Source organism: Lygodium microphyllum, chromosome 14 (genome assembly GCF_053477565.2).
Source record: "Lygodium microphyllum isolate KBCC chromosome 14, Lygodium_microphyllum_v1.1.10, whole genome shotgun sequence".
Taxonomy (NCBI): Eukaryota; Viridiplantae; Streptophyta; class Polypodiopsida; order Schizaeales; family Lygodiaceae; genus Lygodium; species Lygodium microphyllum.
Genome location: NC_141148.1, coordinates 121,811,767 through 121,828,914, shown reverse-complemented (window position 1 = coordinate 121,828,914; position 17,148 = coordinate 121,811,767). Strand labels below are relative to the sequence as shown.

The 17,148-nt window shown below is 42.2% G+C and overlaps 1 pseudogene; it reads left to right on the top strand.

Annotated features, from left to right (window-relative positions):
* The first annotated feature begins 9,379 nt into the window (after positions 1-9,379).
* LOC148026055 (putative protein phosphatase 2C 59 pseudogene) lies at positions 9,380-10,473 on the top strand (annotated as a pseudogene).
* The last annotated feature ends 6,675 nt before the right edge of the window (positions 10,474-17,148 follow it).

The window sequence follows — 17,148 nt, the reverse complement described above, 5'->3', positions numbered from 1 at the left end:
CAAGTTTCAGAATCTCTTCCTTTGATTCATTTTCTGTGTCAATTATCCCATTAGCAGCATCAAAAGCTTCTGCAATAATTGCAAGACAATAATCTTCCCTGAGTTTAAAAAGTTTTTGAATATCTGAGAGTAAAATGTACTCCTTGTCCTTGAAAGGTATACATGGCAGGGAAGGAACAATATGGTGAGAACTCTCATCAGGTTGAGGGTTTGTATCTCCTTGGCTCTCCTCAATGATAGTCTCAGCTTTGAAGTGAGCAACATCCAAATTCTCAGCAATGGAAGCCTCAAAATCTTTATCTACAACCTCCTCTGTTTCCCTTTCATCTGCCAGATCATCCAACATGCAAAAGCTGGCAGTCTTTGCTCCTTCCAACTGTTGCTCCTCAGCTTTCATAGGGTATTTGACAAGGATGAATACAATAAAAGCAGCAGATTTTCTCATCATCTTGCAGTTTCTGGAATGAGTGCAGCAAAATATGTCTGTTAATTGAAACCTCTCCAGAGAGTGAGCCCTGCACTTTCTAGTAAATACTTTCTTTTCATTTCCTGTTGACCCAATGGGAATATGGACATATTCAATTGTGCCAACTTCAACAGAAGGACCTGCAAGAGTTTCAAACTCCAAAAAGTCCTCCATAATAAAATTTTCACAAGATTTCAGAACTTTGTCAAGTTCCCAATCAGGATTAAAAATATTTTTCACAACTCCATAGAATGAGACATCCATTCCATTCTGAAGCATAAAATCAAGTAGCCTCTCTGATGGAGTGATATCAATGAGCTCTGATACTCCTTGACATCTCACTACTGGCGTTCGCTTCCCTGGAGATGTACTTGGCTTTCTCACACTGGTGGCAGAGGATGGAGAGGAAAAGGAATGCACAGGCTGATCAGCTGTTGATGAACTTGAGCCTTTTGAAAGCCTTCTTCTTTTACCAGTTCCTGAAAAAACCGTGGATTGTATGGGTTCAGACATGTTTCTAACTTCTCACGATACGGCGCGATAAGAGAGAAACAATTTAGACGGAAAGGCCCCCTCGCGCCGTATCGGCGATCCCAGTAAGAGGTGCTAGAGCCACAACAAAAGTGGTCACACGAGCCTCAGGAACGCTGAAAGAAGACTAGAGTATGGGTTCAGACATGTTTCTAACTTCTCACGATACGGCGCGATAAGAGAGAAACAATTCAGACGGAAAGGCCCCCTCACGCCGTATCGGCGATCCCAGTAAGAAGTGCTAGAGCCACAACAAAAGTGGTCACACGAGCTTCAGGAATGCTGAAAGAAGACTAGATCTACAGAACCTCCAAAACGAAGCGAAGAAAGCCAACAGTCGCTCTCGCGCCGTATCAGCAAAACAAACAAAGGACAGAAACTGAAAAAACCGTACAGATACGAAACACACCCTTATGTAGGCGCGGATTATGCCACCTGGCAGTATCCGTTGGGTAACACGTGGCTGAAAACCACGTGGCGAACAAGTGGACCCTAATTAGTTGACACGTAGCATACGGACCATTAATGCAGACACGTGGCACAATCAGTATCGGAAACGTGTCTGACACGTGTCATGATTTACCTGGGTATATAAGTGGTCATTTATCCGACGTGTACACTTTTCTGCAAGCAAAAAGAGGTGTGCCGATACGAAGCGAGGGCGTCCAAACGGCGTAGTCGCTTTCTCCTAATCGCACCGTATCGGCTTCTCATCTCTGATACGAAGCGAGGGCGTCCAAACGGCGTAGTCGCTTTCTCCTAATCGCACCGTATCGGCTTTTCATCTCTGATACGGAGCGAGGGCGTCCAAACGGCGTAGTCGCTTTCTCCTTATCGCGCCGTATCGGCGTCTCATCTCTGATACGGAGCGAGGGCGTCCAAACGGCGTAGTCGCTTTCTCCTAATCGCGCCGTATCGGCATCTCATCTCTGATACGGAGCGAGGGCGTCCAAACGGCGTAGTCGCTTTCTCCTAATCGCGTCGTATCGGCTTCTCATCTCTGATACGGAGCGAGGGCGCTGGAACGGTGTGGTCGCAATCTCCTTATCGCGCCGTATCATCTTCTCATCTCCGATACGGAGCGAGAGCGCTAAAGCAGTCTGTGCGTTCTCTTCTCATCGCGCCGTATCGTCTTGTCATCTCCGATACGGAGTGAGGGCGCTAAAGCGGTGTTGCCGTTCTCTGCTCATTGCGCCGTATCGTCTTGTCATCTCCGACTCCTATTCGCGCCGTATCATCTTCTCATCTTGTCCTTCTGGTTGTTATTTTTCATTTTCTGGATGGCAAGGACAAAGCAAAATGCAAGAAGAGTGTATTTAGATGGGAAGGACAGTGGGGGTAGAAGAAAGTTAAAATTTGATGAATCTAAGGGGGTAGAAGCTGGTCCATCACAGGCTCCAGAGCATTCAAGAACAGAAATCCCTCCTACACCAGGTGTTGTCCTTACATCTTCCATAAATGTTACTTCACCTGAAGTTGAGGAAGCAAAGGATGAGGCTAACCCTGTGAAAGATTCATTCCCTTCAATGGTACCTGAGCCCACATCTGCTGAAGCCACTGAACACCCCAAGTCAGAAAAGAGAAAGAGGAAGTCCAGGTTCTTCTATATGCAAAGATGTTTCAGTGAAATCAGGAAAGCCCAAAGAGCTACCCAGCATGTCATTCCAAAAGCTGCTTTTATAAGGGTGGTTAAAGAGATCTCTGATAGATTGTCTCAAGTGGCAACTGTCTCTGGTCTAAATAAGAGGTGGCAACTCTCAGCCATTCTTGCCCTGCAAGAGGCTGCAGAAGATTTTGTTATTGATTTCATGAACGACGCTTACATTGCTGCCGCCCATGCTCATAGGATCACCCTTATGAATAAAGATTTCAGCATCATTAGCAGAGTGAGGTATAGGTTTGACAAAGTCCTGAGGCCCTTGCCTTCCAATGATCAAAAAGCCTTTGAAATCCTCAACATTCCCCCAAAATTGTCTAGGAAAGAGAAAAAGCTTAAAGTTGAAGATGTTAGTGACCTTTACCCTACAAGGGGTCCCACCCAGCAGGGTGCCACCCAGCAGGAGGCTTTCTTGAGTGAAGAAAATCAAGAGATGTTTGAAACTGAAGACGATGTTTACAAGAGGAAAGCCGCATCACTTGCTCCCGTCAACAGCGAGAGGATGGGCAAAGTGTATGGGCAAATTCTTGTGAATGTTGCTGGGGAATCTGAGGAGGAATATCTTAGTATATCTCCCGAGGACAAGCCCATGTTGGAAAAAAGGGATGTCCAACTATCTGACTCCGTGGTATTTTGTTGCATAAGGTAAGGTTTTTTGTTGCATAAGTTAAGTCTTTTCAATTATATTTTGGATGAAATTGGTATTGAATAGCTTTTGCTATTATCTGCAGGGCATTGGTGTCCTCTCTCACTCTCGATATCCGAAGAACCATATACATTGTGGATCCACTTCTCTCTGTGGGACTTTTTGCAAAATCTGGTTCTAATATTTTACCATTTTTTCGTAGCTTCGATAGTGTGAGAAATTACCACATATTTTTCCCTTATGTAGAAAGGTATTTTTCTTTTTCTGTAGAGGAGAATTTATGTTCATTTGCTTTCACCCTTCTACTCACCTCTTTTATGAATTTGCAGAGGGCATTGGAGTCTCATCTACATTAATTGTCTTTCAAGGGAAATTATCTTTATGAATTCTCTCAGCGGTGTTCACGGTCAAGCACGGATGTATGTTGGAAGAAAATTACTTTCTTTGATTTCTTTTATAAATAATATTTGGAACTTACAAAGCTTCCTTTTGCAGTGCTGGTAGACTCGTTTCTACCTTTTTGGATACAACATACGAGGATCTTGCTGATCCTCAAAGGCCGTATACTTTTCTTCTACAAGAAGTCCCATTGCAAAGCGATGCGCATTCTTGTGGATGGAGAGTTATCTCAAACATTTGCAGAACAGTGGATTCAAAGCTGTTACAAATAGAGGGAGTGAATGTAAGTTTATTTCATTTGATGTTTGTGTAACCCTTATCATGATGTCTTTTCACTAACTTATAACATTTATTCTTACAGTGTAGAGACTATCCTGAATCATATGTTTGGTGGATAAGGGAGAGATGCATCGAGCTGATTCTAGACAAAGCAATCACACCATATGATCCTGACTCCCCTCTTCCTCCCAATACATCAATGGCCAAGGGCACAAGCAAGGGAAAGGTCAAGGGAAAGGGTAAGGACAATGGCAATGGTAAAGACAAGGGCAAGGGAAAAGGCAGTGGGACCACTGCTGCAGAGTCTAAGAAAAAAGGAATGCCAGTGCTCTCTCCTCTTAAATTTGATCCATCCCCTCTTAAGCCCCAAGAAAGGAGACTACCTGTAAAGGTCAAATTTTTTCAACAATCAAAGAAAGGCCCCGTGAGAAAAAATATCTTTGAAGAAATCGATAAAGAATGAAAATAGCAAACATAAGCATACACGAGCCATTTTATTTTGGCTTTGTACATTTTTATGCAATTTTTGTATCTCATTGTGTAATGAAAATTTTCACTTGTAAATCGAATGCAATGTACATTTTATACACGAGCCTTATTATTTTGGCCTTGTACATTTTTATGCAATTTTTGTACCTCATTGTGCAATGAAAATTTTCACTTGTAAATCGGATGCAATGTACATTTTATTTATACACATTCGAAAGGCGACTTGCTTCACGATAGCTTATGAAGTTCCCATTTAAAAATATCTTAAGGACAGTCTATTGAGATAAATTCCTGCCAAGTTTTCATTCTTAAGGCCCCAAACTCACAATTGTGGGAGACAAACAACTCGTACAAAAGAAAGAACGCTCGGCTCTTTTACCAATTGTTACACCATTCACTTTGAACTTGTATGTAGGGGATATATTGTCTAGCAATTCCAATGTATCCCTCACATCTTTTAGACTCCAATTGGAAGTAACACTCACCTTCTTTACTTCTTCATGCGGAAAAACGTGCACCACAAGTTCATATGGTGTGTTCTCTGTATCAGAATCCAAGGGAACCCAAACACCCAATCTTAGTTTGTATCGCCTGTACTCAAAGGCCAAAGCGAGATTTTGGCGAGGGATACTGTAAGCCAAAGCCAAGGATTGAGGGCATGCACTGCACCTCAAGATATCACCTTTATGATCGCACTCTCTAGATTTCCAATGCGTCCCTATAGTGTTGTCCAAATCCTCTTCCGAAAAGTTTCTACTTAACCAGGATACCTTCATTCTTTGTAAATTTGCTGTTTTGAAGCAAGCCACGAAGATATGGAGGGGTACAAACCATGATAAACGTATTCTTCTTGAGATCCTTCCAGCTGTCATGGACTTCTTAATATCCTGAGATATTTTGAATTTGAAACTTTGCACTGTTACCTTGTCAGGAATCTCCCAATTTAGAGATGAAAGACTTGGCAATGGCAAATCTTCGATATTCCCATACCTATCCGCTTTAGAGGGAACCACATACTGTGCATAATATATAAAAACCTTGCATTCACTATAAAAAGACACAGTTTGATCGGCATAAATAATGTCTGCCAATCCCTTATGAATGGCATGGAAAGTTCCACTTAGGCTTTCCACAGGTTGCCATTCAATACTTGTTGACAGAAAGATATCTACAATGACGAACCGTTTGTTAGAACTTGCATAAATGGAAAATAATTATATACGTTATTCAACTTATAACTTACAATGTGTTTGTTGGGAAACACGTTCGTTTGGAGGCAAGTGCATATCCTTGGCCATGTAAACATGTTGCACCTTGACAAACCAGCCTTCGGGCATAATTTTGAAGGCAATGATACGCCCCTTCCAGTGATGTTTTATATCTTCTCGTTTCCTTCTTTTCACCTTATGAGAGCCCTTGCAAGATGGCAGCATGGTAACCCAATCGTTTACAGCAAAGGTTTTGGGCTCAAAATTTCCATCTACTCCCTGGCTATAGACTGTGCAAGAGTGTATTAAACGAGAAGGGCACCTGGAGGAAGCCATGAAAAGAATGAAAGCGCAGAGAAAGAAGCTCAAAGAGGGGTGAATGAACTAAAAAGTAGCGCCAAGAACCCAAATGAGTATGTATTGGGCGCCAAAAACAATATTGAAAGATCTCCCGACTTTCAAAAAACTCATTATTAATTTCATCACATCTCTGTCATGTATTTTGTCAGATTTGTAAGTAAATAACGTCTTTGGGACTCCAAAACATGTCAGACTTTAGGGGTTTTGGCTAAAAAAGAAGAGAGAATCACGAAATGGACTCCACTATCTCTAAAAAAGAGGAGACAAGAATACCATATTCTTGCACACGTGGCGAACTCTCTTTGGCCCTTTCCTTAATCCCGTGATTAACAAAAGTGCATTTTTTGAAGCGTTTTTGGCCCTAATGGTGTACCTTGCCTCAAGGTGCCACTAATTCTATTGTGCATATGATGAATGCCATGCATAAGGTCCTTCGTGATTATATACCTCAGCTTACCATGCCTTTCTTGGATGATGTGCCCATTAAGGGGTGTGCTGAAGAAGAGAAAAATGAGAGTCTAAATGAGCAGGGATGCAGATACTTTGTGGCTGATCATATTTCAGCTTGTGAGAAGATTTTGGCCAGGTTAGAAGAAGTAAACTTGACACTATCAGGGCAGAAATCTGTTTTTGGAGTGAATGAGGTTGTCATTGTTGGACACATGTGTGGATATTATGGCAGGAAACCCTCATCTGATAAGGTGAATGCTATAGGCAAGATTGCGGAGTATTGTTCTACCACTTCAGAGGTACGGAGATTGATTGGAGCTTGTGTGTTTTATATGATTTGGATACCTCATTTTGCACACATAGCAGATTGTTTATATCAGCTGCTTCGAAAGGGGCAGAAATTCTATTGGGGTGAGAGCCACACTAGAGCCATGCGGAAATTGAAGAAGTTATTGCAGATTGCTCCTACTCTCAGGAAAGCGGATTATAATTGTGGAAGGCCTATTGTACTGACCGTTGACACTAGTCCAATTGGCATAGGTTGGGCTGTGGGTCAAGATGATGCAGATGGAAACAGGTATGCTATTCGGTTTGGGGCGAAAGTCCTAAAAGAGAGACAGAGGAGATATCCGCAAATCAAAAGGGAGTTACTGGGGATTGTTACGGCTGTCAAATGTGACAAGGAGTACTTTATTGGAGCTTCAGTTGTGGTAGAGACAGATTGCTTGCCATTGATTGGTATGATTACGAGTTGCTCTACTACGGATATAGCTATGCTGAGATGGATTGCATACATCAAGTCATTAAATCCGGAATTTAAACACATAGCAGGAAAGGATAATCCAGTGGGGTGGCAGATATGCTGTCTAGAGCAAAATATGATGATGAGGATGTTATTTGCAGAAGAGGATGATGCAGAAATTTCAGCCACTATGGTTGATCATGTTTGCCATGTCTATGATATTGTGGCTTTCATAGAATAACTTTATGTTGGAAATTGTTTGTAGATTGGCAAGTACCTTAGTACACTAAGTAAAAGAGATGAATGGACAGATGAAGAGTTCAAGAAGATCAGAAGGAAAGCCTATGGTTATTTTCTCAAGGACGGATTTCTTTGGAAGCATCCAAAGAAAAGAGACTGATTACCTTTGCGGGTTGTCTGCAATAGAGAGACACAGTTACAGGTGATGAAGGAGTTTCATGAGAGTCCTTGGGCTGGTCATAGAGGAGTGTGGGCTACTTATGAGAAAATCCAGGAGAAATATTGGTGGAAAGGCATGTATAGAGATGTTTCTCACTTTGTTGAGACTTGCAGGGACTGTCAGATGTATTCGATAGTGCATCATCGAGATGTGCTTCATCCGACCTATCCACTATGCATTCATTATAAGTGGGTAGTTGACTTGGTTACTATGCGTATGGGTCTATGGCAGATGAGATACATTGTTTTGGCTAGAGAAGATCTTACCAATCATGTTGAGGGTAGATCTTTGAGAACCAAGACCACTAGTGCAGTGTGTAAGTTCTTATTGGAAGAAATTTTCTGCAGGTATGGCTGTGTGGGTAAGATCACTGCGGATCGCAGTGAATTGGATGCAGATGAAGCTAGGGAGTTTTTCTCTCAGCTAGGAGTCAAGTTGGCTCTAACCACAGCATACAATCCAGAGGGAAATGGGAAGAGTGAAAGAGGGCATCCGCCCGATAGTGAAAGCATTAGCCAAAGCATGCATAGGATGGATTGGAGAATGGCCGAGACTTCTACCATTTGCTTTGTGGGCTGATCGTACAACTCACAGTGTTACCACAGGATATATGCCCGCAGAGTTGATGTATGGTCAGAAACCTGTTATGCCGACTGAGACTTGTGCTTTGACTTGGTCAGTTTTACCTTGGCAGGAGGATTTGACGAGGGAGGAGCTCTTAGCTCTTCGAATCCGGCAGTTGGAGAGAAGACCAGAGGATATTCAGCTAGCTATTGACAGGTTGAAGGTTGCTAAACTAAGAAATAAGGACAGGTTTGATAGCAGGCATCGCTTGCGGCCTAGAGCAATAGAAGAGGGAGACTGGGTATTAGTCTTTGATAGCAGCCTTGAAAATCAGCATGCTGCATTTCGGAAGATGGTGAAAAGATGGTTTGGGCGACATGTCTTTGATAATGCAACATATGAGTTGACAGAATTGGATGGGACAGTGCTTAGAGTGCCTATTGCTGGAAAAAGAATCAAGATTTTCAAGAAAAGAGATTATGAATATTATGCATTGGAAGAATTTGCAAGGGAAGAGCAACGAGAAGAAACTCCAATGGAAGCGATAGATGATATGATGGATAATCTTTTTGATATACCAGAAATGCATAATGAAGAGATTGATCTGTTTGTGGATCTTGATGATAACGATCATGGGTAGTTGGCCCATCCGGAGGATGCGCAAGATTAGAGGGGGTGGATGTCGTATTGCTGCGCATTCGAGGTGTGAAAACCACCCAAAAGTTGTGTGTGGGATTTGATATTTTGTACATATTTAGTTGTTGTGATTATACTTTTGTTCTGCGTAGGGAGTATAGTGAAGAGGGTTTGGAACAGGAGGAACTTATCAATAGTGCTCTAATTGGCATGCCTTTCCAAGTGGTCAGCCAACCTAGACGAGGAGGTTTTGATCAACAGTTCATAGGAGTTTTGCATTATGCTCAATGGAGAATCAGGGTGATAAGTATGAGTATCTGTGGGAATCTCAAGACTTCTTTGAGAAGATGAAGAGGGGCAAGTGGTTGCAGAAGAGCTTGCTCGCCGACTTGGTCGAGAGAAATGCTAGCATGTAAACTGGCCAGCCAAGAGCGATGGATTCAAGTGCAAGAATGCACTTGAGGTGTTACAAATTCATGGAGAAGAGCCTTTATGGAGGATTTCTATGAGGCCCGATTTGCTCAAGTTGATGGGCACATTGTTGGCTTGTTTGGTGTATTTGATGGTCATGGAAGTTCTTATGCTGCAGATTATGTGCAAAAGAACCTTTTCGAAAATCTGATTAAACATCCTAAGTTTTTTCTTGATACAAGAAGTGCAATAGTTGAAACATATCAGCAAACAGACTCAGAGTATTTGAAAGTTGAAAATAGTCAGCGTAGAGAGGCTGGCTCAACGGCATCAAATTGTTGTTTTGGTGGGTGACCGTCTCCTTGTTGCCAATGTGGGTGATTCAAGAATAGTTATTTTCAGGGCTGGTAAAGTGAAGATGAAAAATGTAGCTATGGATTTTCAAGTTTAAGGGGGAGAAAAAGCAAGAACGCAATATAGGCTGAGGCTAGAAATAGGCTGGGCTTGATATAGGCTGGCGATTGGTTGCATCAATCCATCTCGATACGGTTCTGAAAAGGAGGAGCTTTTACGAGAGCAGGAAACGGAAACAGGGAAAAGGCCTTCACCATGCTAGCAAAAGGGGGAATTCTTTTGGCTACCTCGACAACTATAGAGGAGTCTTACGTTGGCATATCAATTTCCATTTCGTTATGTTATGCATGGTTAGCTTTGGCTTGGATTATCATTGGAGTGGCATATCTAAACCATCAACAGTCAATTGGGAGAAGCATAGCAAAATCTGTGAGGTTTGCAACTCTGGAGTTCTGTGCTATTTGACGAGCTCTTCTTTTTTGCTACTCATCACAGGAGGCGATTATATACTAGTGAAGGTGTTGGCTGGCACTCATGTATTTCCTTTTGTGTTGTGGTCATACAACCTGTTTTTTTCCTCGTCTGCAACCGTGTCTATGAAGGCTATTTCTTTTCATCTCAGTGGGGAGTTGCCAACTTTCTGAAGTATTGTCACTATCAATGTTTCTGGAAATCCGTTTCTCTGTAAACCAGCAGGGGACAGAAACTGTGGAGTTGCACCTGAACTCACCCCTTCGCCTTCACCTTCCAGTTCTGGCAAGAGTCTTCGGAAAATACTGGTGGGAACATCTTTTGTAATAGACTCAGAAAAAGCTTTTTAATTGTGGAAAGAACAGAGGATTAAAGAAGAAACGAAAAACGGACAATGGAGATTAGGACAGGAGCCAGAGTTTCGGAAAATATCTCAACTGAGGGTGTCCTGGAATTGCCTCTCATATCTATACGTCTTAGTAAAAATGTACTTGAGCTGAAGAATTGCTCACTTCCCCAGAAAACATGTTAGCAAGGCAGGTGCATAAATACGACAGTGCATTCCATTCGCATATACAGGCTTCTTGGTTTCATTTTTTTTGCTTGAAAGTTACTCAACCATTCATGGCAGCAGCCTGCAGATAAATGCAACTTATTGTGTAGTGCACAGATGAAATCTTATTTTGATGCGTTCTATGGGCATTGGCTTCTGAGGATGTAAACCATGTGTTACGGGCCTATGGGCTACAGCTGATTTTCTAAAGTCGTTTTGTAATACTACATGGCATCATCATAGATGATCATGACTTCATACTAGATTCTGTATATCTGTACATACCTTCCCAACATGGGCATAATCTAGTATTGAAGTTATCTAGATTCTTTAATCATGGAGGTTGTGTGATATGTAACAGGCAACCCTTCGTCTATTAGAACTGGTTATCTGAGTTGTGCATGATTCTTTTACAATCCTGTGTCATCTGCTATCAAGTATACATCAGACTTTCACATGTCACAATGCCTACCATTCGAAAGCAAAGAGCAGACAACAAAGAACAAACTTTCCTCGCCACTGAGATCGATGATGGGACGTTTCTTCACATGTCAAAAGAAACAACCACTAGTTGAGATGTGATGTCTAAAGAGTGCAGAGGTAAGAGGAAATGCATCAGTAAACATTGACCAGACAGAGACTCTGCATTTGAAGGGAGGTTTATAGAGACAGCCCATCATAACAACATATTGCCACCTACTCATCCTATTCTTCTTGGATTAGCCCTGAAAACTTGATGTTGAGCTCACTGTAGAAGAGAGGAATCTACTTTCAGTGGACTACAAGAATGTTATTGGTGCACTCTACCTGTATGACATGCTGAAGCCTAAGCAGAATTTATTGATTGAGTTCTGGAATTGTTGTATGGCTATTAAAAATATATGACTCAGAGTTGAAGGCTAGAACCAGTTTGATGATGAGTTCAATCTCTGATATTGGATTATTCATTTGATTGATCTTCCATCTTGACATATATCAAGGTCTTCTGAAGATGCGACTTTGCTTTCACAAACCCTTCGACATCTTTGGTGAACCTGACGTGAAAGTGTCGCAGAAATTTCAGGATGGGAGATACTTCAGTATCTATGTCAGCCTCTTCTACAATTCCAGCTACGTCCTCTACTTCAGCTCCATCAATGAGTGCTGCGTCAAGTACTTCAACAGATGATCTAAAGCAGATTTTGCAGAATATGTCCACGTATATGCAGCTTCAAAATCAGCAGACTCAATTGTATATGCAGCAGCAACAGCAATTACATCAACAACAGTTGTCTCAGCAAAGGCAACTATATTTGGAATAGGAGAATGCAAACAGCGCAACTAAGGCTATTGAAGTAGTTGAGAATGAGAAGAAGCTATTTGATGGCCGTAATGTTTCAGCATATTTGAAGACATTTGAAGACATATGTTTCAGTTGGACTTATGAGTAAGTACTTCCTTTGTCTTATCACACCCGCCTTGAGGGAAAAAGTGACTGATCTTTTTATTCAAAATTCGCATTGGCAAGATTTTAAGAAGGCCCTGAAAGAAGAGTATTTCCTTGAGGACTTTGGGATGGCTACACGGTGGTCATTCCGAGAGTGGGTCTACATGCCAAACAAAGGTTTAGCTGCTTCAGAGTTGATTCGAGAATTTGAAGAGAGGTATAGTCAGCTTGATGCCATTGAACAGAGAGCATTGGATGTTGAAAAAGTTGAGCTTTTCTTGCAAGCTACAGATCCCGCTCTTCAGGAAGAATCGGGTGAGCTTCTTGAGGATCGTACGAAGCCTATGGGACTTAAAACGGATTGGCAAGATGCCCAGGATGCAGTCTCGACTTTGACAAGAGGAGAATATGGAAGACCCGCCTACAGAATGGTTCTATGTCATCGACACCGTCTTCTGCTCCTATGCGTGCTTCTATCCCTGTTATTTCTTCTCCTCCTCATCCAGTTTCTTGGCCTATGCTAGTGCCTACTGTTTCTATCCTCCTATTCCACGACCGATGCCTGCACCTTCTGCTCCAAAACCATCCGCTCCATCGGTGCCTACCTCTCTTGATGACATAATCAAAGGCATAACAGATTTGACACTGGAGTCAATTAAAGCAGAGTTGGTGGGAAAACTGAAAGAGTAGTTTACTTCTACTGCGCCTACTATTTCTTCTAGTGCTCCTACTGCACCTAGGAGTGCTCCTAGTGCACCTAGGAGAGATCAGAGATGTATTTGGTGTGATAGTACGGACCATCAGCATTGCAGGGATTGTGAATATTTTCAGGATGCAAGGAGGAAGAATTTGGTATATTGGGGACAAGATGGTAAGATTTGGTTGACTGAAACAGGAGCTTCGCTTACTACCAGCTTTGGTAAAGGTGGAATGAAGAAGTTAGTGGATGACATGACTGTGCGTACTTCTTATGTGACAGCTAGAGGTGGTGCTTCTGCATATGGAGTCCAGATTGAGAAGGGATCAGAGACTCAGTCAGCACTATTGACTTATGCTATGGAGACTGCAAACAAGGGAAAAATTCAGCAAACTGTTTTGACTAGTGCAGGCTCTAGCATCAGATCAGAGACAGGTTGGGATTTGCATGTTGACAGGTACTCTATTTATGCCTACTTGGCTAAGTCTCAGGGAGCAGATGTACTTGTTGAGGAGAAGCATAAGAGGGATGAAGAAAATCCAAGTGCAGCTAAAAAGACTAGAGGGGGTGAGTTTGTTACTCCACCTACTTCGGGACCGTCTTTGAGACCAGGGCCAGAACGACAGATGGAAGATGCTCAAAAGAGAGAAAAGAGGCAAGAGCCTAGAGAGAGAAAGCAGCTAGGGTTTAGATTGATGTCTGATATTGAGACATCTACAGACATGAAGAAAATCTTTAATGACAAGATACTTGGCAGTGAGGTGACTTTCACTATTTCTGAGGTTTTGGGCATCTCGAAAAGAGAGTTTCAAGATCAGTTTCAGGAGGTCCTGAAGAGGAAAAGACATGCATTGCCTACTAATGATACACAGGGAGTCTTGATTGGGGAGTTGGATGAGGATGAGGATGAGGTTATGGTTGAGAATGCTTCTGTTTTTCCGCAGGTAGAGAAGAGGGTTCAGCCTATGCATTATGCTGAAACTGATGAGCCTGTCTGGATACCGCGTAGTCACTTTTCGTGGAGTCATTGGGCTAGGGCAACTACAGAGACGATGGTAAAAATTGGAGAGAAACAGGTGCCTTATGTTGCTTTGGTGGATCATGGTTCAGAGATTAATCTCATAGTTCATGGAGTTTATGAGAGTAACAGATGGCCTATGGATGTAGAGCATGGGTGGCGTATGAGAGCCGCTAACAATACTACAGGTGATTTGTATGCTGCATGTCCTAGTGTCAGGGTTTCTATTGGAGATGTAGAGGAGGATTTCCATTTCTTTGTGCAGGATTCATGCTCTTATCCCATAATTCTTGGACAGCCATTCATCACAGAGATGCACATGGAAACAAAGGTAATGGATGATGGATCTGCTTATGCACGGATTCGCAGTAAAGATGGTATGAGAGCAGTACAGTTTATGACTGTGTGTGTGAACCATGTTAGAAACAGAGATACTCTCAGAGATGCACCTTTTCCCACTGTGAGGGATTCAGGTTTTCATTAGATACCGCCATTTCGCGAGACGACGGTGGTACAGAGCAGAGGAGATTGGAGTTCTCGCCTCTTGGCAGCAGTGTTTTCTCCTCTAGTTTTGTTGGGATTTCAGCAAACAGTTCAATGAGCTATCATAAGATTTCTAGGTTGCCTAGAGCTGCCAGAGGCAGTACATATGCAGGAAGGAGAGAAATTTGAAAAATGCAAGAATTTTAGAGGATGATAAGCACATAGATGGGATGTATGACAGTATGATTTGTGCAGATACGATGGAAGAGATGGAAGATATGCTGAAACCTGATATGCAGAGTTGTCATAGTAATGTATTAGTGCAATCCCTAGACATGTTTCATGAAATTGCAGATTTTGTATCACAGATTGAGTCAGAGGCTGAGGTGGCTCAACAAAAAGTGTTGAGTGCTGAAGAAATTCAGCAAAAAGAGTTTCCGGCTGATTATGATCAGCTTATAGAGACACACAGGGCTGCAAATTTTCAGCCAACAGAGTTTACTGCTGAAATATTTCAGCATCCAGAGTTTAGGGCTGTTCCTATGCAGTCCATAGAGCAGAGGGCTGAGGATATTTAGCCATTGGAGTGCAGAATTGCTGATTTATAGCAAGATTTGAGTAATGCAGAAGAGCATAATGAAGCCAGGGTTGACACGAAATACAAGACTGTGGATAAAAAGGTGAAGCCGGTAGCTGTATCGCTTCCAGTTGACAGTGATCAGCAAATAGAGAGGGCTACCAAACAGTCTATTTTGAGGAATCTGGAGCATATTGGCCATAAATTTTCAGCAGAGACTCTTGCTGAATTGAAAATTGGAAATGGTGATTTCTTGCTACCTATAGAGAAGCAATGCTTTCAGGAGATGCTTGAGCGACATGGAAGGGGATTTACTTTTTTCCCGCATCAGATTGGATGTGTGAATCCGGATATTGTTGCTCCTATGGTGATCTTTACTATTCCTCATATTCCATGGAACCTCCGACCTATTCCAGTGCCTAAGGCACACCTGCCAAAGCTCATTGATTTATTGAATGAGAAAATCAAGATGGGAATTCTTGAGCCTTCATCTGCACCATACTCAAACAGGTGGTTTACGGTTCCAAAGAAGAATGGTACTCTCCGATTTATACAGGACATGAAGCCAGTGAACAGAGTTACTATCAGGAATGTTGGTATAGGTCCAGTTGTGGATGAGTTTGCCGAAGCATTTGCTGGATGTGCCATCTATTCTTTAGTTGATTTGTATTCGGGATATGATTAGTTTCAGTTGGCTTTGGAAAGCAGGGACATAACCACCATGAGAACTCTTATTGGGCTTGTCAGGATGTGTACCTTGCCTCAAGGTGCCACTAATTCTGTTGTGCATATGATGAATTCCATGCATAAGGTCCTTCATGATTATATACCTCAGCTTACCATGCCTTTCTTGGATGATGTGCCCATTAAGGGGTGTGCTGAAGAAGAGAAAAATGAGAGTCTAAATGAGGAGGGATGCAGATACTTTGTGGCTGATCATATTTCAGCTTGTGAGAAGATTTTGGCCAGGTTAGAAGAAGTGAACTTGACACTATCAGGGCAAAAATTTGTTTTTGGAGTGAATGAGGTTGTCATTGTTGGACATATGTGTGGATATTATGGCTCGAAACCCTCACCTGATAAGGTGAATGCTATAGGCAAGATTGCGGAGTATTGTTCTATCACTTCAGAGGTACGGAGATTGATTGGAGCTTGTGTGTTTTATATGATTTGGATACCTCATTTTGCACACATAGCAGATTGTTTATATCAGCTGCTTCGAAAGGGGCAGAAATTCTATTGGGATGAGAGCCACACTAGAGCCATGCGGAATTTGAAGAAGTTATTGCAGATTGCTCCTACTCTCAGGAAAGCGGATTATATTTGTGGAAGGTCTACTGTATTGACAGTTGACACTAGTCCAATTGGCATAGGTTGGGCTGTGGGTCAAGATGATGCAGATGGAAACAGGTATGCTATTCGGTTTGGGGCGAAAGTCCTAAACGAGAGACAGAGGAGATATCCGCAAATCAAAAGGGAGTTACTGGGGATTGTTACGGCTGTCAAATGTGACAAGGAGTACTTTATTGGAGCTTCAAGTGTGGTAGAGACAGATTGCTTGCCATTGATTGGTATGATTACGAGTTGCTCTACTCCGGATATAGCTATGCTGAGATGGATTGCATACATCAAGTCATTAAATCCGGAATTTAAACACATAGCAGGAAAGGATAATCCAGTGGGGTGGTAGATATGCTATCTAGAGCCAGATATGATGATGAGGAGATGCTATTTGCCGAAGAGGATGATGCAGAAATTTCAGCCACTATGGTTGATCATGTTTGCCATGTCTATGATATTGTGGCTTTCATAGAAGAACTTTATGTTGGAGATTGGTTGCAGATTGGCAAGTACCTTAGTACACTAAGTAAAAGAGATGAATGGACATATGAAGAGTTCAAGAAGATCAGAAGGAAAGCCTATGGTTATTTTCTCAAGGACGGATTTCTTTGGAAGCATCCAAAGAAAAGAGGCAGATTACCTTTGCGGGTTGTCTGCGATAGAGAGACACAGTTACAGGTGATGAAGGAGTTTCATGAGAGTCCTTGGGCTGGTCATAGAGGAGTGTGGGCTACTTATGAGAAAATCAAGGAGAAATATTGGTGGAAAGGCATGTATAGACATGTTTCTCACTTTTTTGAGACTTGCAGGGACTGTCAGATGTATTCGGTAGTGCGTCATCGAGATGTGCTTCATCTGACCTATCCACTATGCATTCATTATAAGTGGGTAGTTGACTTGGTTACTATGCGTATGGGTCTATGGCAGATG